The sequence below is a fragment of the Aythya ferina genome, assembly GCF_964211825.1.
Source record: "Aythya ferina genome assembly, chromosome: 2".
Classification (NCBI taxonomy): Eukaryota; Metazoa; Chordata; class Aves; order Anseriformes; family Anatidae; genus Aythya; species Aythya ferina.
Window position 1 is genome coordinate 137196240 of NC_140297.1, and position 10700 is coordinate 137206939.

General features: G+C 40.0%; 1 long non-coding RNA gene across 1 annotated transcript; it reads right to left on the reverse strand.

Moving 5' to 3' along the window:
* Nucleotides 1-386: 386 nt before the first annotated feature.
* Nucleotides 387-7396, reverse strand: LOC311433047. Its single transcript, XR_014690523.1, has 3 exons — nt 7242-7396; nt 847-1098; nt 387-453 (listed from the first exon to the last, which is right to left on the reverse strand). It is a non-coding gene; the product is annotated as an uncharacterized lncRNA (long non-coding RNA).
* Nucleotides 7397-10700: the final 3304 nt, after the last annotated feature.

Consider the following 10700-nt stretch of genomic DNA (forward strand, 5'->3'; position numbering starts at 1 on the left):
CTCCTCTCCTCTCCTCTCCTCTCCTCTCCTCTCCTCTCCTCTCCTCTCCTCTCCTCTCCTCTCCTCTCCTCTCCTCTCCTCTCCTCTCCTCTCCTCTCCTCTCCTCTCCTCTCCTCTCCTCTCCTCTCCTCTCCCATAACAGAACAACCTGGAAGTTGTATGTGAAGAGTTTTTCTTCTTTTACCCCTTCATATTACTAAAATTATGAGTAAAATTTTTGCACTGTTTGTCTTTTCAAAGAATTACTGGAAGGTACAAGGAGTGTTTACTATGACTCATAATACTTGAAATGGTTTGACTCTTAGTTTTTCAATGAAGCCGTCTCTTCTCAGTGAAGTTAAATGGGAGTAATAAACTATAAAAGCCGTTTTAGTTACCTTAAAGTACCTGTCTCAACAAATTCTTCAATGGTGTTGTCACTTTACTAGTCCTCCAGTCACAACATCTTTCAGCCTAGTTGGAATATGAATATCTAACTTTAAATATATATATTTAAAAATCTGAACCAAGCTAAAATATATTTTTCCAACATACATTTTCAAATAAAATGGAAAGAAACAAGAAATCAATACAAGTTTGAAGTTTCCTTTTTCATCTTTAAATCACTGGTATGGAGATGCTTATGTTTTGGAAAAAGGTCATTATTATGTCCAGATTGATTTGTTCCTATCAAGTTGCAATTTTTGTGATAGGTAAGAAGTGGTAGAATTTGATTCACCTCCCTCTTCAGTTCAGATGTTACTGCCCCCATCTCACTCTCACCTACTCAGAGAAGGAATGTCATGTACAGCATGCTATTATTTTTTGCTCAAGTGAAAGGACATGTTATTTATAAAACATACTCACTTTTCTACACCTAAAGGGCAAAACTGAGCCTTTTGACTTTCCACCTTTCCAGATGTGAAATTCCAGATCAGACACCAACCTAGAACAACCTTTTTTATGGGCCATCTCTTCACCTCTCTTCCATTCCTTTTCGCTGCCAATAAATTGCATAAAAAGCAGTTCTGGTTGTCTGAGGACTCTGTCTTGGAAAGATTGCAGCAAGTCTTGAACGGCCTTTGACTTCTTAGTGTTTCTTGGTACAGAAAGATTCAGCTTAGACAAGAAAGAGAAGAAAAGCAAATAAACAAACAGATAAACCTATTTCCTAAATTACTGGACAGTCTCATAAAGGAACAAGTCAAACGTGATCAACCCCCAGAGTTAAAAATATTTTTGTCCAATTGACCTAAAGTTTCTAATTTGAAGTTCTGAATAATTCTGCTTATGCCTCGAGCATTTTTACGATGTTGAAAGTCTTATTCCATTAGACTGCCCATGTTGTACTGTCTGGCAATATAAATCAGTCAGTCTAATTCCAAACCCCCCTTGGTCATCTGTGGACATCTTCCAGTGGCTGTTTCATATTGTGGTCAGCTTCACTGATATTAGAAATATGCAGGAGTTTTACATTAAATTCCAAAAATAGCATGTTGATAGGAACAAAACAGGCATCAGACTCAATTTTCATTCATTCTCTGAAGGACATATGTTATCTTCTTCCTTCTGGTTCATTCACATTCCTCCTCTCAGATTCATGTCCTCTCAGAGATCAGAAAAAAAATGATATTAATTAATATTTTGCAGTATTTTTTGTCCACCTTTCATTACATTGTGCTTCCTCTGTGGTGGTGCATGCCCTTATTCTGTGTGGCAGACACTTTAAGACAGTATTTTTATGTGTTCTGTGAACTCATTAGAAAAGGTTGCCTTTGGATAAAAACAATAAATGATACTTAAGGGCACCAGACTCTCCTGCCACCACTGCCCTTGATAAATTTGCTCCAAACTATCTTTCTGTGTGGTGATTCCCAATGATTGCAGCTAAAAGCAGGCTGCTACTTTTGACCGTTAAGGACCACAGAAACTCCACACTGTGCCCCTTTCAAGGAAACATCTCATGGTGCTTTGAGAAAACATGTCATGGTGACACAAAATGAAAAATCTGATATAAATAAATTTACTGTATTTCAAAATCACAAAACACCCACAGCAGAAAGAATTAAAAGCAAAGTTTTGAACATTACTGAATATTGAAAAGTACTGAATATTGAAAGATATTGAGCATTTTATGTATTGAAAGTTATTTAAACTTGAACCATTTGGGAAAGTAGATTCCAAACCACGTATCTGCTGGAAGAGCAACACCGTGAACACAAACAGTCAAAGAGGCTTATGGAGGGTAGGAGGGTCATTTCTTGGTAGAGGTACTGGGTGGATCAAGCACGGGTTATGCACAGTTAGATATGCTGTTACAAACAAGAAGGAATTGGTTGGGAAAGTGATAATTAGTGGCAACAACTATTTTAGTGCCCACAAAATAGTGGAGTTGAAGATCCTGAGGGGTGTGAGGAGGAAGAGTAGCTGAATAGGGGCAGCCAGAGTTTGTCTAGCTCAGGAATTGGACAGATGGGATCCCATAGGAAGAGATCTGAAGGTAAAGAGCTCTGCAAATCTGGCAGGTGCTAAGGACAACCCTCTCCAGACTCAAATATGATCCCTGCCAACACCCAGGAAATCAGGTAGGTGTATCAGGAGGTTGACTTTGCTAAACAGAGAACACAAATACAAGCTTCTGCATAAAAAAATAAAATAAAAACAGCACACGGGAAGTGAAAGCAGGTACAGGCCACAAAAGAACTTGGAACCCATGCCCAGGCATATAGGGGAAGTGCTAGGAAAACCAAGACTCACCTATAGTTGATGGTTGCAAAAGATGTCAAAGGCAACAAGAACATCTACCATTAGCTCAGTAAAAGGCTGGGCAGAAAAAACAAGTTTTGGTTGCTGAAAGGGGAAGGTGATCTATTGCCAGCAGATACAACGGAGCTTAGGTACTTGCTGGCTGCTTTGCCTCTTTATTGACAAGGCCTCCTAGACATCTGTGTTTATTGGATGGGTTCAAGAGTGTTACAAATAGCCATCTCTGGATGAGGATCTAGTCAAGAACTATTTGCAAGAACCCAACCTGTACAAGTCTATGAGACCAGATGAGTTGCACGGTAGCAGGACAAGAGACAACAGACAATTTTGTTTTCAATTAAATTGAAAGAAATGAATTTCCAACTGGATACAAGACAAAACTCTTTTCCCATGAGGGCAATCAAGCAGGGGAACAAACTGCTCAGGGAGGATGTGTAGTGTCTGTTCCTGGAGGTTATCAAGACCTGACCTGAGCAACTTGAGTTGACCAGAAACAGACCCTGCCTGGAGCAGCAAGTTGGGTTAGCAGCCCCCTGAGGTCCCCTTACACCTGAATTATCCAGTAATGTTCTGAACGTGGTAGCAGTCTGGTGGAAACAGTTGACTGTGAGAAGATGTAAAGCCAAAGCTATCAGCTCTGTTCCCTCTGACTCCAAATGTTCATCTTGATCCAGCTTTCTGGCAGAATAGCGGTACACAAATAATTCACTTTTGAAGATAATAAACAGCCATTCAAATCTTGAAAACAATGAAAGTGGTAGGAAAGAATCACTGGGGGTCTGTCTTTTATTAAGGAGATTACAAGTGAAATGCTTCACTTGGTTGTTGGGTGAATGCTGTGACTGCTAGACTCTTTTGTCAGGGGATTTGGAAGTGAGTCTATATCCACTGGTCCAGGACAAGGAGAACCAGCTGCTAGTGAGACAGCTGTATCTCTGGCTTTCATAGATTTAGGTGTTCACACACCAGACTGTTACTGTTAGTCACTGAGTGACTGTGTTATACACCCTCAAGCAATTGGTCAGACAGGTTGAGTGTTTCAGTTGCAGTCCATCTCTCCATCACATTTTCATGTGTGGAGATTTTCAGATCTTATATTGACTCACCACCTGTAAAAGCAGACAACCTAATGGAAAAAAAGAGCAACACTTAAAATGCTGTTTTTCTCCACAGCTCTGTAGCATGAAGTTATAAAAATACTTGAAGCAGGACTTGTTTTTTGTTGTTAACTCTTTCTTGTGCCGTCACAAAGTCATCATTAAAGCACAACTGGAGATAGACTAAATAAATATGGCATGCTTTGTTTCTGAATGTCACATCAGCATGTGAGGCAACTATCAATCTTCCCTGCTTGTTTGCTGAGGAGTTACTGTAACAGTGAATTCAGCACCATCAGGGAAGCAGGGGCAAATGATTCTGAGCACTCCAAACTCATATGGGAGGCTGAGATTAGAAGATTCCTAATTTCAACTGGGTTGTTGAACAACCCCCATCCTGGATTTCTGGTGTTTTGGGTTGTCAGCAAAGGTCTAAAAGGTGGAAAAGAAAGAAGTTTAAAATGGAGGGAAAAAGTAATTCTGAAAACCCCAGGTTTCTTAGGTCTCTTCCAACAGTGTGCAAGGCTTTAGAGAAAATCTTGGAAAGAAAAGGTACAAGTAAACAGAAAGTAGAATAAAAGACATAAGGGTTATAGCAAAAGTGGATCAACCAGACTTAAGGTAATGCTTTCATTCTGTGATGTGATGCATATCTGGAACAAGGAAAACATACATGATACCTTTGTTGCTTGCTACAAAATTCTAGGATGGAGATTCTCCTTTTTATGAACACGTTTTATATAATTTTTATGCTAAAACTCTAAAAAACAGCTAAGCAGACAATGTAATCACTAGTTATATTAAAATTGTTGGGAAGATGTTATTGACAAAGAATATGGAAGATACTTTTAAACTAATCTTACAAACATTTTTACATTAATGACTTTAACACAGAAACATAAACGTATTGATGGCACTGGCTGATAACAAACTGGGAAGCATCATCAGCTCAGAGGAGGTCTGCAATAAGAGTAAGAGGTTAAAATAACACAGGTTTTATGGTAAAGCCACACCTTTATTTTAAAACTACAAGAGTTTTCTGCTGTTTTAACACTTCATAACTATGAAACAATAGAAGAGAAGGAAGACCCGGGGGTGCTAGTCAAATGCAGGGCATCTGTGAGCCCTCAGCATGGTCCAAATGAAAGAGATTTACACACAGAATTTTCAGTAGTGGGCTGAAAGGATCGATGCTGGTGGCAAAGCCACCTACAAAGACTGTGTGAGAGTCCTCTAGTGCCACAGTGGCAGGAATGGCTGGAGGAGGATTTGTTCTTGTATGAGGTGAGATAGGGCAACAAAGCTGGTGAGGGGTCTGGAGAACAAGTCTTATGAGGAGCGGCTCGGGGAGCAGGGATTGTTCAACCAACTTGGAGAAGAGGAGGCTCAGGAGTGACCTTATCACTCTCTACAGGTACCTTAAAGGAGTCTGTAGAGAGGTGGGGATTGGTCTATTCTCCCACATGCCTGAAGGCAGGATGAGGGGGAATGGGCTAAAGTTGTGCCAGGGGTGGTTTAGGTTGGATATTAGGTTGTGAGGCATTGGAATGGGCTGCCCAGGGAAGTGGTTGAGTCACCATCCATGGAGGTCTTTAAAAGACGTTTAGATGTACAGCTTAGTGATATGGTTTAGTGGAGAACTGGTTAGTGTTAGGTCAGAGGTTGGACTCGACGATCTTGGAGGTCTCTTCCAACCTAGATGATTCTGTGATTCTGTGATGTGGGCAGTTAAACCTCATTAGCTCAGCAGAAAGAAGAGTGAGAAGAGATTTAACTAATCTGTAAAAATATATCACAGAAACATCAGAGTGGGAAAAACAGTTTTTGTTAGAGGAAACTGTTCATGTAAGAACAGATGGGAATACGCTATACACATATAAGTATTGGGTGGAAATGAGAAGAAATTTCTAACGGAGATATTCTGAAACAGACATCCAAACAGAGTATCAAAGGCAGATGGCTGGTCTAGTTTTATATTTCAACAAATATGTCTTTCAATCAGCACTCAGATTAGAGGCACACACAAATTGATGTGTTTGCAAAAATAATTGTGTGTTTTGGATGCTTATTACTGCAGCCTTTCTCACCAGCTATGTTCCTTTCAGTCATCTCTTATTCTAAATGAGCTCTTATTCTAAATGATTTAGAGCAGTGACATGGAGGTTACATTGTCAGATTTCAAGTCAGTAACCTAACTACAGGACTATTTTGTACTGTGTAGGTATTTTCTTGATTTCTGTTGGTCTTCCTTTTCATTTCAGAAGGTCTTGATTTCCCTTTTCTTGTGGAAGAATAGTGAAAAATTAAAATATCCACAGCAGCAAAGGTGGATATAAAACTGCTTTCTGTCCAACTCCAGCCAGAGAATTGCTGCTGGGCTCAAGGTGTGCTTACTGATATCCATCTGCTGCAACTCCACCTGCTAATGTGACATGTCAATGCAGTTTAATTCCTTGGGGAGCACCATGTAATTGCCACCACTGAGGATGGACCCTTGGAAAACACACACAGTGCTGCTGGTGGCTGCTGCTGGTGGGATTTAATCACTCACTCTCTCGTCCATTGATACAAGAGTGGCTGGTGCTGGACTTAGACAGTCCTTGCATATCATTGCATGTCACAGCCAATGAACCATCTGAATAAGGCCTAAAGTTTCCAGTGGAAACTCATGGCAACATTTTCATTATGCCCTATAAGAGCTGGTGATCTGATAAAATAATCCACATGGCCTTTGTCCAGGTAAGTACGAGATTATCTTTTCAGTCAATACCAAAGTTTCACTGAGTAACAGGCAAGCTTAAGGAAATTCCTGTGAATTTTTCTTTTGTGTTGGTATGTGATTCTGTTTTGATCTCATTTTAAATATCTTTTGGAGAAATTTGTATCATAAACAGTGAAAAGGGAATGAAAATCTTAATGCCAGAATCCAGCAGAGCGAAAAATGAGATCTAGGAATCAGAAATCAGGACCAATTCTCTTTTACCAGATACTGAAAACTGTATAAAAATGCACAGGAAGCTTTAACAGCTTTCCACTGTCTGACTCATCAACTTAAACTTTCACTTATGAGTAGGATCTTATTTCTCCAGAGTATTAAGATTACAAATTTCCAGAAGAGAATGGCAAGCCCTAAGGAATGTATAACACTCTTAGAATTTCTAAAAGATTTAAAAATATATTAATACTATTCTAAAATCTGTCCACTTCATTTAAGTATTAAGACTGCTTGGCAAATCTAGCTCCACCTGTGCTGTCAATACCCTTTGCATCTGATTCTCCAGTTCTTCAGAACCACAATGAAGCACTCATTAGAAAATAAAAATAAAAAATAAAATAAAAAAGCTTGATTTGGGTGAATAATTTTATGTTTGTGATCTCATCTGCTCCAACGTCACCTACCACTGAGTGCAGTCCAGGAGCATGCTGTTGAGTTATGGCCTTCTGGTACTGGTGTTGGTTCCACTTCAGCTATAAATTAGTCACCAGCAGAGAGTCATTATATGGAAATAATCCTGCAGGCATTCACCCTGTAACATCACTGGGAAATAAAAGTATTTGCTGAATGTCAATCTTCACTTCAAAATTTAGAGCATTATTTCACTTGTATGTTCCTGTTAAAGGCCTGGCTTATTAATTTTTCTCAAATGATCTTCTCCTGGTAAAATTTAAAGCAATATATCTGACAGCAAACATTTAACAGTAGCTAAGAAGCAGGAAAGTTAAGATTGAATCCGTGTCAAAGTCACCAATATCCCCTGGAGAAACGCAGCCTTTATATCAGCTATATATTTTTATTACACCCAATTTCAGTTTTCTTGTTAAAAGAAGGTCTCCTTAAGCCCTTGCATTTCTCCTGCTCCATTCCCCATGGTTCACAATAGTGAATGTAAGCTACAATAAAAAGGTCATTTTCTTCTTTCAGCAACAGTAACACAAGTGGCTGCATTTCCTGATTCTGGATTAAGTTCAAGATTTCAAATACGACTGGGCTCGTTTCTGATTAGAAAGTCTGATATTTATCACAGACTTTCCTGTCTTCCATATCCAGTGCAAGTGAGACTGTAAAAAGGTAAACTGAAAGGAACCATTCTTTTATTCAGCAATTAACCCCATCTGAGTAAATAATACGATGTTGTGCACTTGAGCCTTAGCTGTTATGCACCGAATTCAGAATTCAAAACGGCTTCAAAGCCGCGTTTGTGAAATGATGACAAGATGCTGCAGAAACAGCTTTTCATGTGGAATATAATGCAAGTATTGTGTTACATAGTACAGTAACAAATAGAGTATAGTTGTAATGATATAGCAGATAAAGTGTCTGGAAGTACTTACCTGAGGGAAACTCAATCTTATTTTACTTCAGGGCCTGAGGCTTATAAACACAGTGTATGGTCTTGGAACTTAAATATTAGAAGAATCATTTTATTGGGGGGAGGAGAAGGTAATGTTTCTGATTACAGGCAAATAAAATCTCAGTGCCCAAATACAAGGCAGAAATAATCCAAATTCCTTCAGGCAGTCTTGCAGTGTGACTTTTTTTTTTTTTTTTCCACAGCAGGCACACCAAATCCAAAAGAAGTAAAGCACCCCTACTAGTGATCCAGACAGGAGGAAATCCATGGATGGGCACAGGACTCCAGCAAGGTCTGGAGTGTCCCACCAGCTGCAGGATGCACAGAGCTGGTAGGGAGAAAGGGTCTGTGGGAAGGCCCGTGCCTGCAAGAGGTTCCTGCGGCCCCTAAGGAGGGTCCTACCCACCAGAGCATCTTGCCCCATAGCCACAGCATCCATGGAGATGCCTCCAGGGCTTTAAATTACCTCCATTATGGTGTGAGGGCAGTTTAAGCACAGATCGTGGCAGCAGGAGATGGCAGCTGCATCTATTGCAATAAATAATGAAGGACAGGGGTACAGGCTCCCAGTGACACAGGTTGTTTAGTTTTTTAGACATACCTCAGCATAATTTTTGACCTGTTCTGTCCAGCCATAGACATCTATCTCCAGGGCATTCTTCAATCTTAACATATACCAGTGACCTCTGCTGAGAGAGGCTCTGGGCATGGCTCTGCTGCCAAGGAGGGGACGTGGAGCAGCCGCATGGGAGCTCACACAGGTACTTGCCCATCAGCCACAGAAACCTCACCAGTCTGGTTTATTTAATAACAGAAAGAGAACTCCAGTGTGCTGTCTTTTCCTTCCCTTTCCTTTGTCTCTGTACTGAGCCAAACATCACCTGCAAGGGAAAAAACATTGGCTGAAAAACTGCAAAAGCTGCTATGCCTGCTTTGAGTATGAAGAGAAGCAGAAGTGCACTATGTGTCTGTATGGACATTTTCAGGGCATGTCCATGGCTGCACGCATCTGATGGGACTGACAGAAACCCCTGCTGGGATTTCCCCTGTGGCTTTCCCAGAGTCAGGCCCTGTAGTGTACACTTTTTTTCCTTAAGAGTATCTCAGGGGTGTGTGTGTCTCTCATGGCCTTTCTGGGAGCATTTTTCTCCACAGAAGGACATCTACCATGGCTTGGCAGGGGATGCTGCTCATACAGACAGGATACATACTATCTCCTTCACGTGTATGCAGGCAGGCACAGCAGGAGGGGTCAGCACAGCTAGAGCTTAATGGACAAAAGCCTGGAACGCAACTGCATTACCTAAAATATAACAGATTAGATATTAGGAAAAATTTCCTTACCATGAGGGTGGTCAAGCACTGGAACAGGCTTCCTAGCAAGGTGGTAGATGTCCAATGCTTGTTGGTGTTCAGGAAGCATTTGGATAATGCCCTCTTCAATATGCTTTAATTTTTGTTTAGTCCTAAAGTGATCAGGCAGTTGGGTTTGATGATCTTTGAAGGTCCTTTCCAACTGAACTATCCATCCCATCCCATCCCATCCCATCCCATCCCATCCCAGTTCTATTCTATTCCAACAGCTTCTTCTTGCTCCCTTCTGTTCATAATCTGCTGGGCTTTCTTCTCACTTTCCTAGTCAGCAGATGAACACACACAGCTTCACAATTTTTTTATCAGAGGCCACAGGCATGCTTCTGGGACTGGCTTGCTGAGGAAGTTGTATTCAGTACCTTGCATTGTATTCAAAATATTGTATTCAATATTTTATTCATTACCTTCAATATTCAAATTGTGTTAAATACCTTCAATTGAATACAATTATTGTATTCAATACCTTGTATAAGGTATTGACATACCTTATATCAAAAGGTATTTTATTGTAAGGTCCTAGAAGATCATTCTTTCTTAAGCCATACAAGGCTTTATTTGGGCCTACGTGTGACCATGTAACCTCTACCTGTGACCTTATAAACATCAAATTAACTGCAAGGAGGGATAAGATCTTTTGAAATATAGTGACAGTAATTCTCTTTTCAATTCTCAATCCTTGTGAACCCTTCAAGATGCTCTGCTTTGTTCCTCTCAGTGTAAGCATCACTGTACATGACAGTATATAAATTCACAAAAGAAGCACAAAAAAAGAAAGGAAAGCCCTCAAACCTTCATTTGCAAAGGCTGTTATGGTTTAAACTTGCCATTATTTGTTCTTTTAAATGTCATATAGATGTTAAGTAAAATAATATTTTGTATACTGGATGACAATCGTTACCCTTATTTTCAGATACGATGGGACAAAACTGAGGTGTTAATGTTTTCGATCTTGATTACTAAGCATGCATTTTTACTGGATGATTTAATATGTTTTAAGAAGTTGCATCATCCTCCTCTAATTCAGGCTGAAATCTGTGGAAAAGATGTTAAAACACTTTCTCTGCAAACTGAATCCTTGGTACCTGGCACCTACCTAGCAAACTGAGCTGTATCACTGGCTATTTTTCAAAAC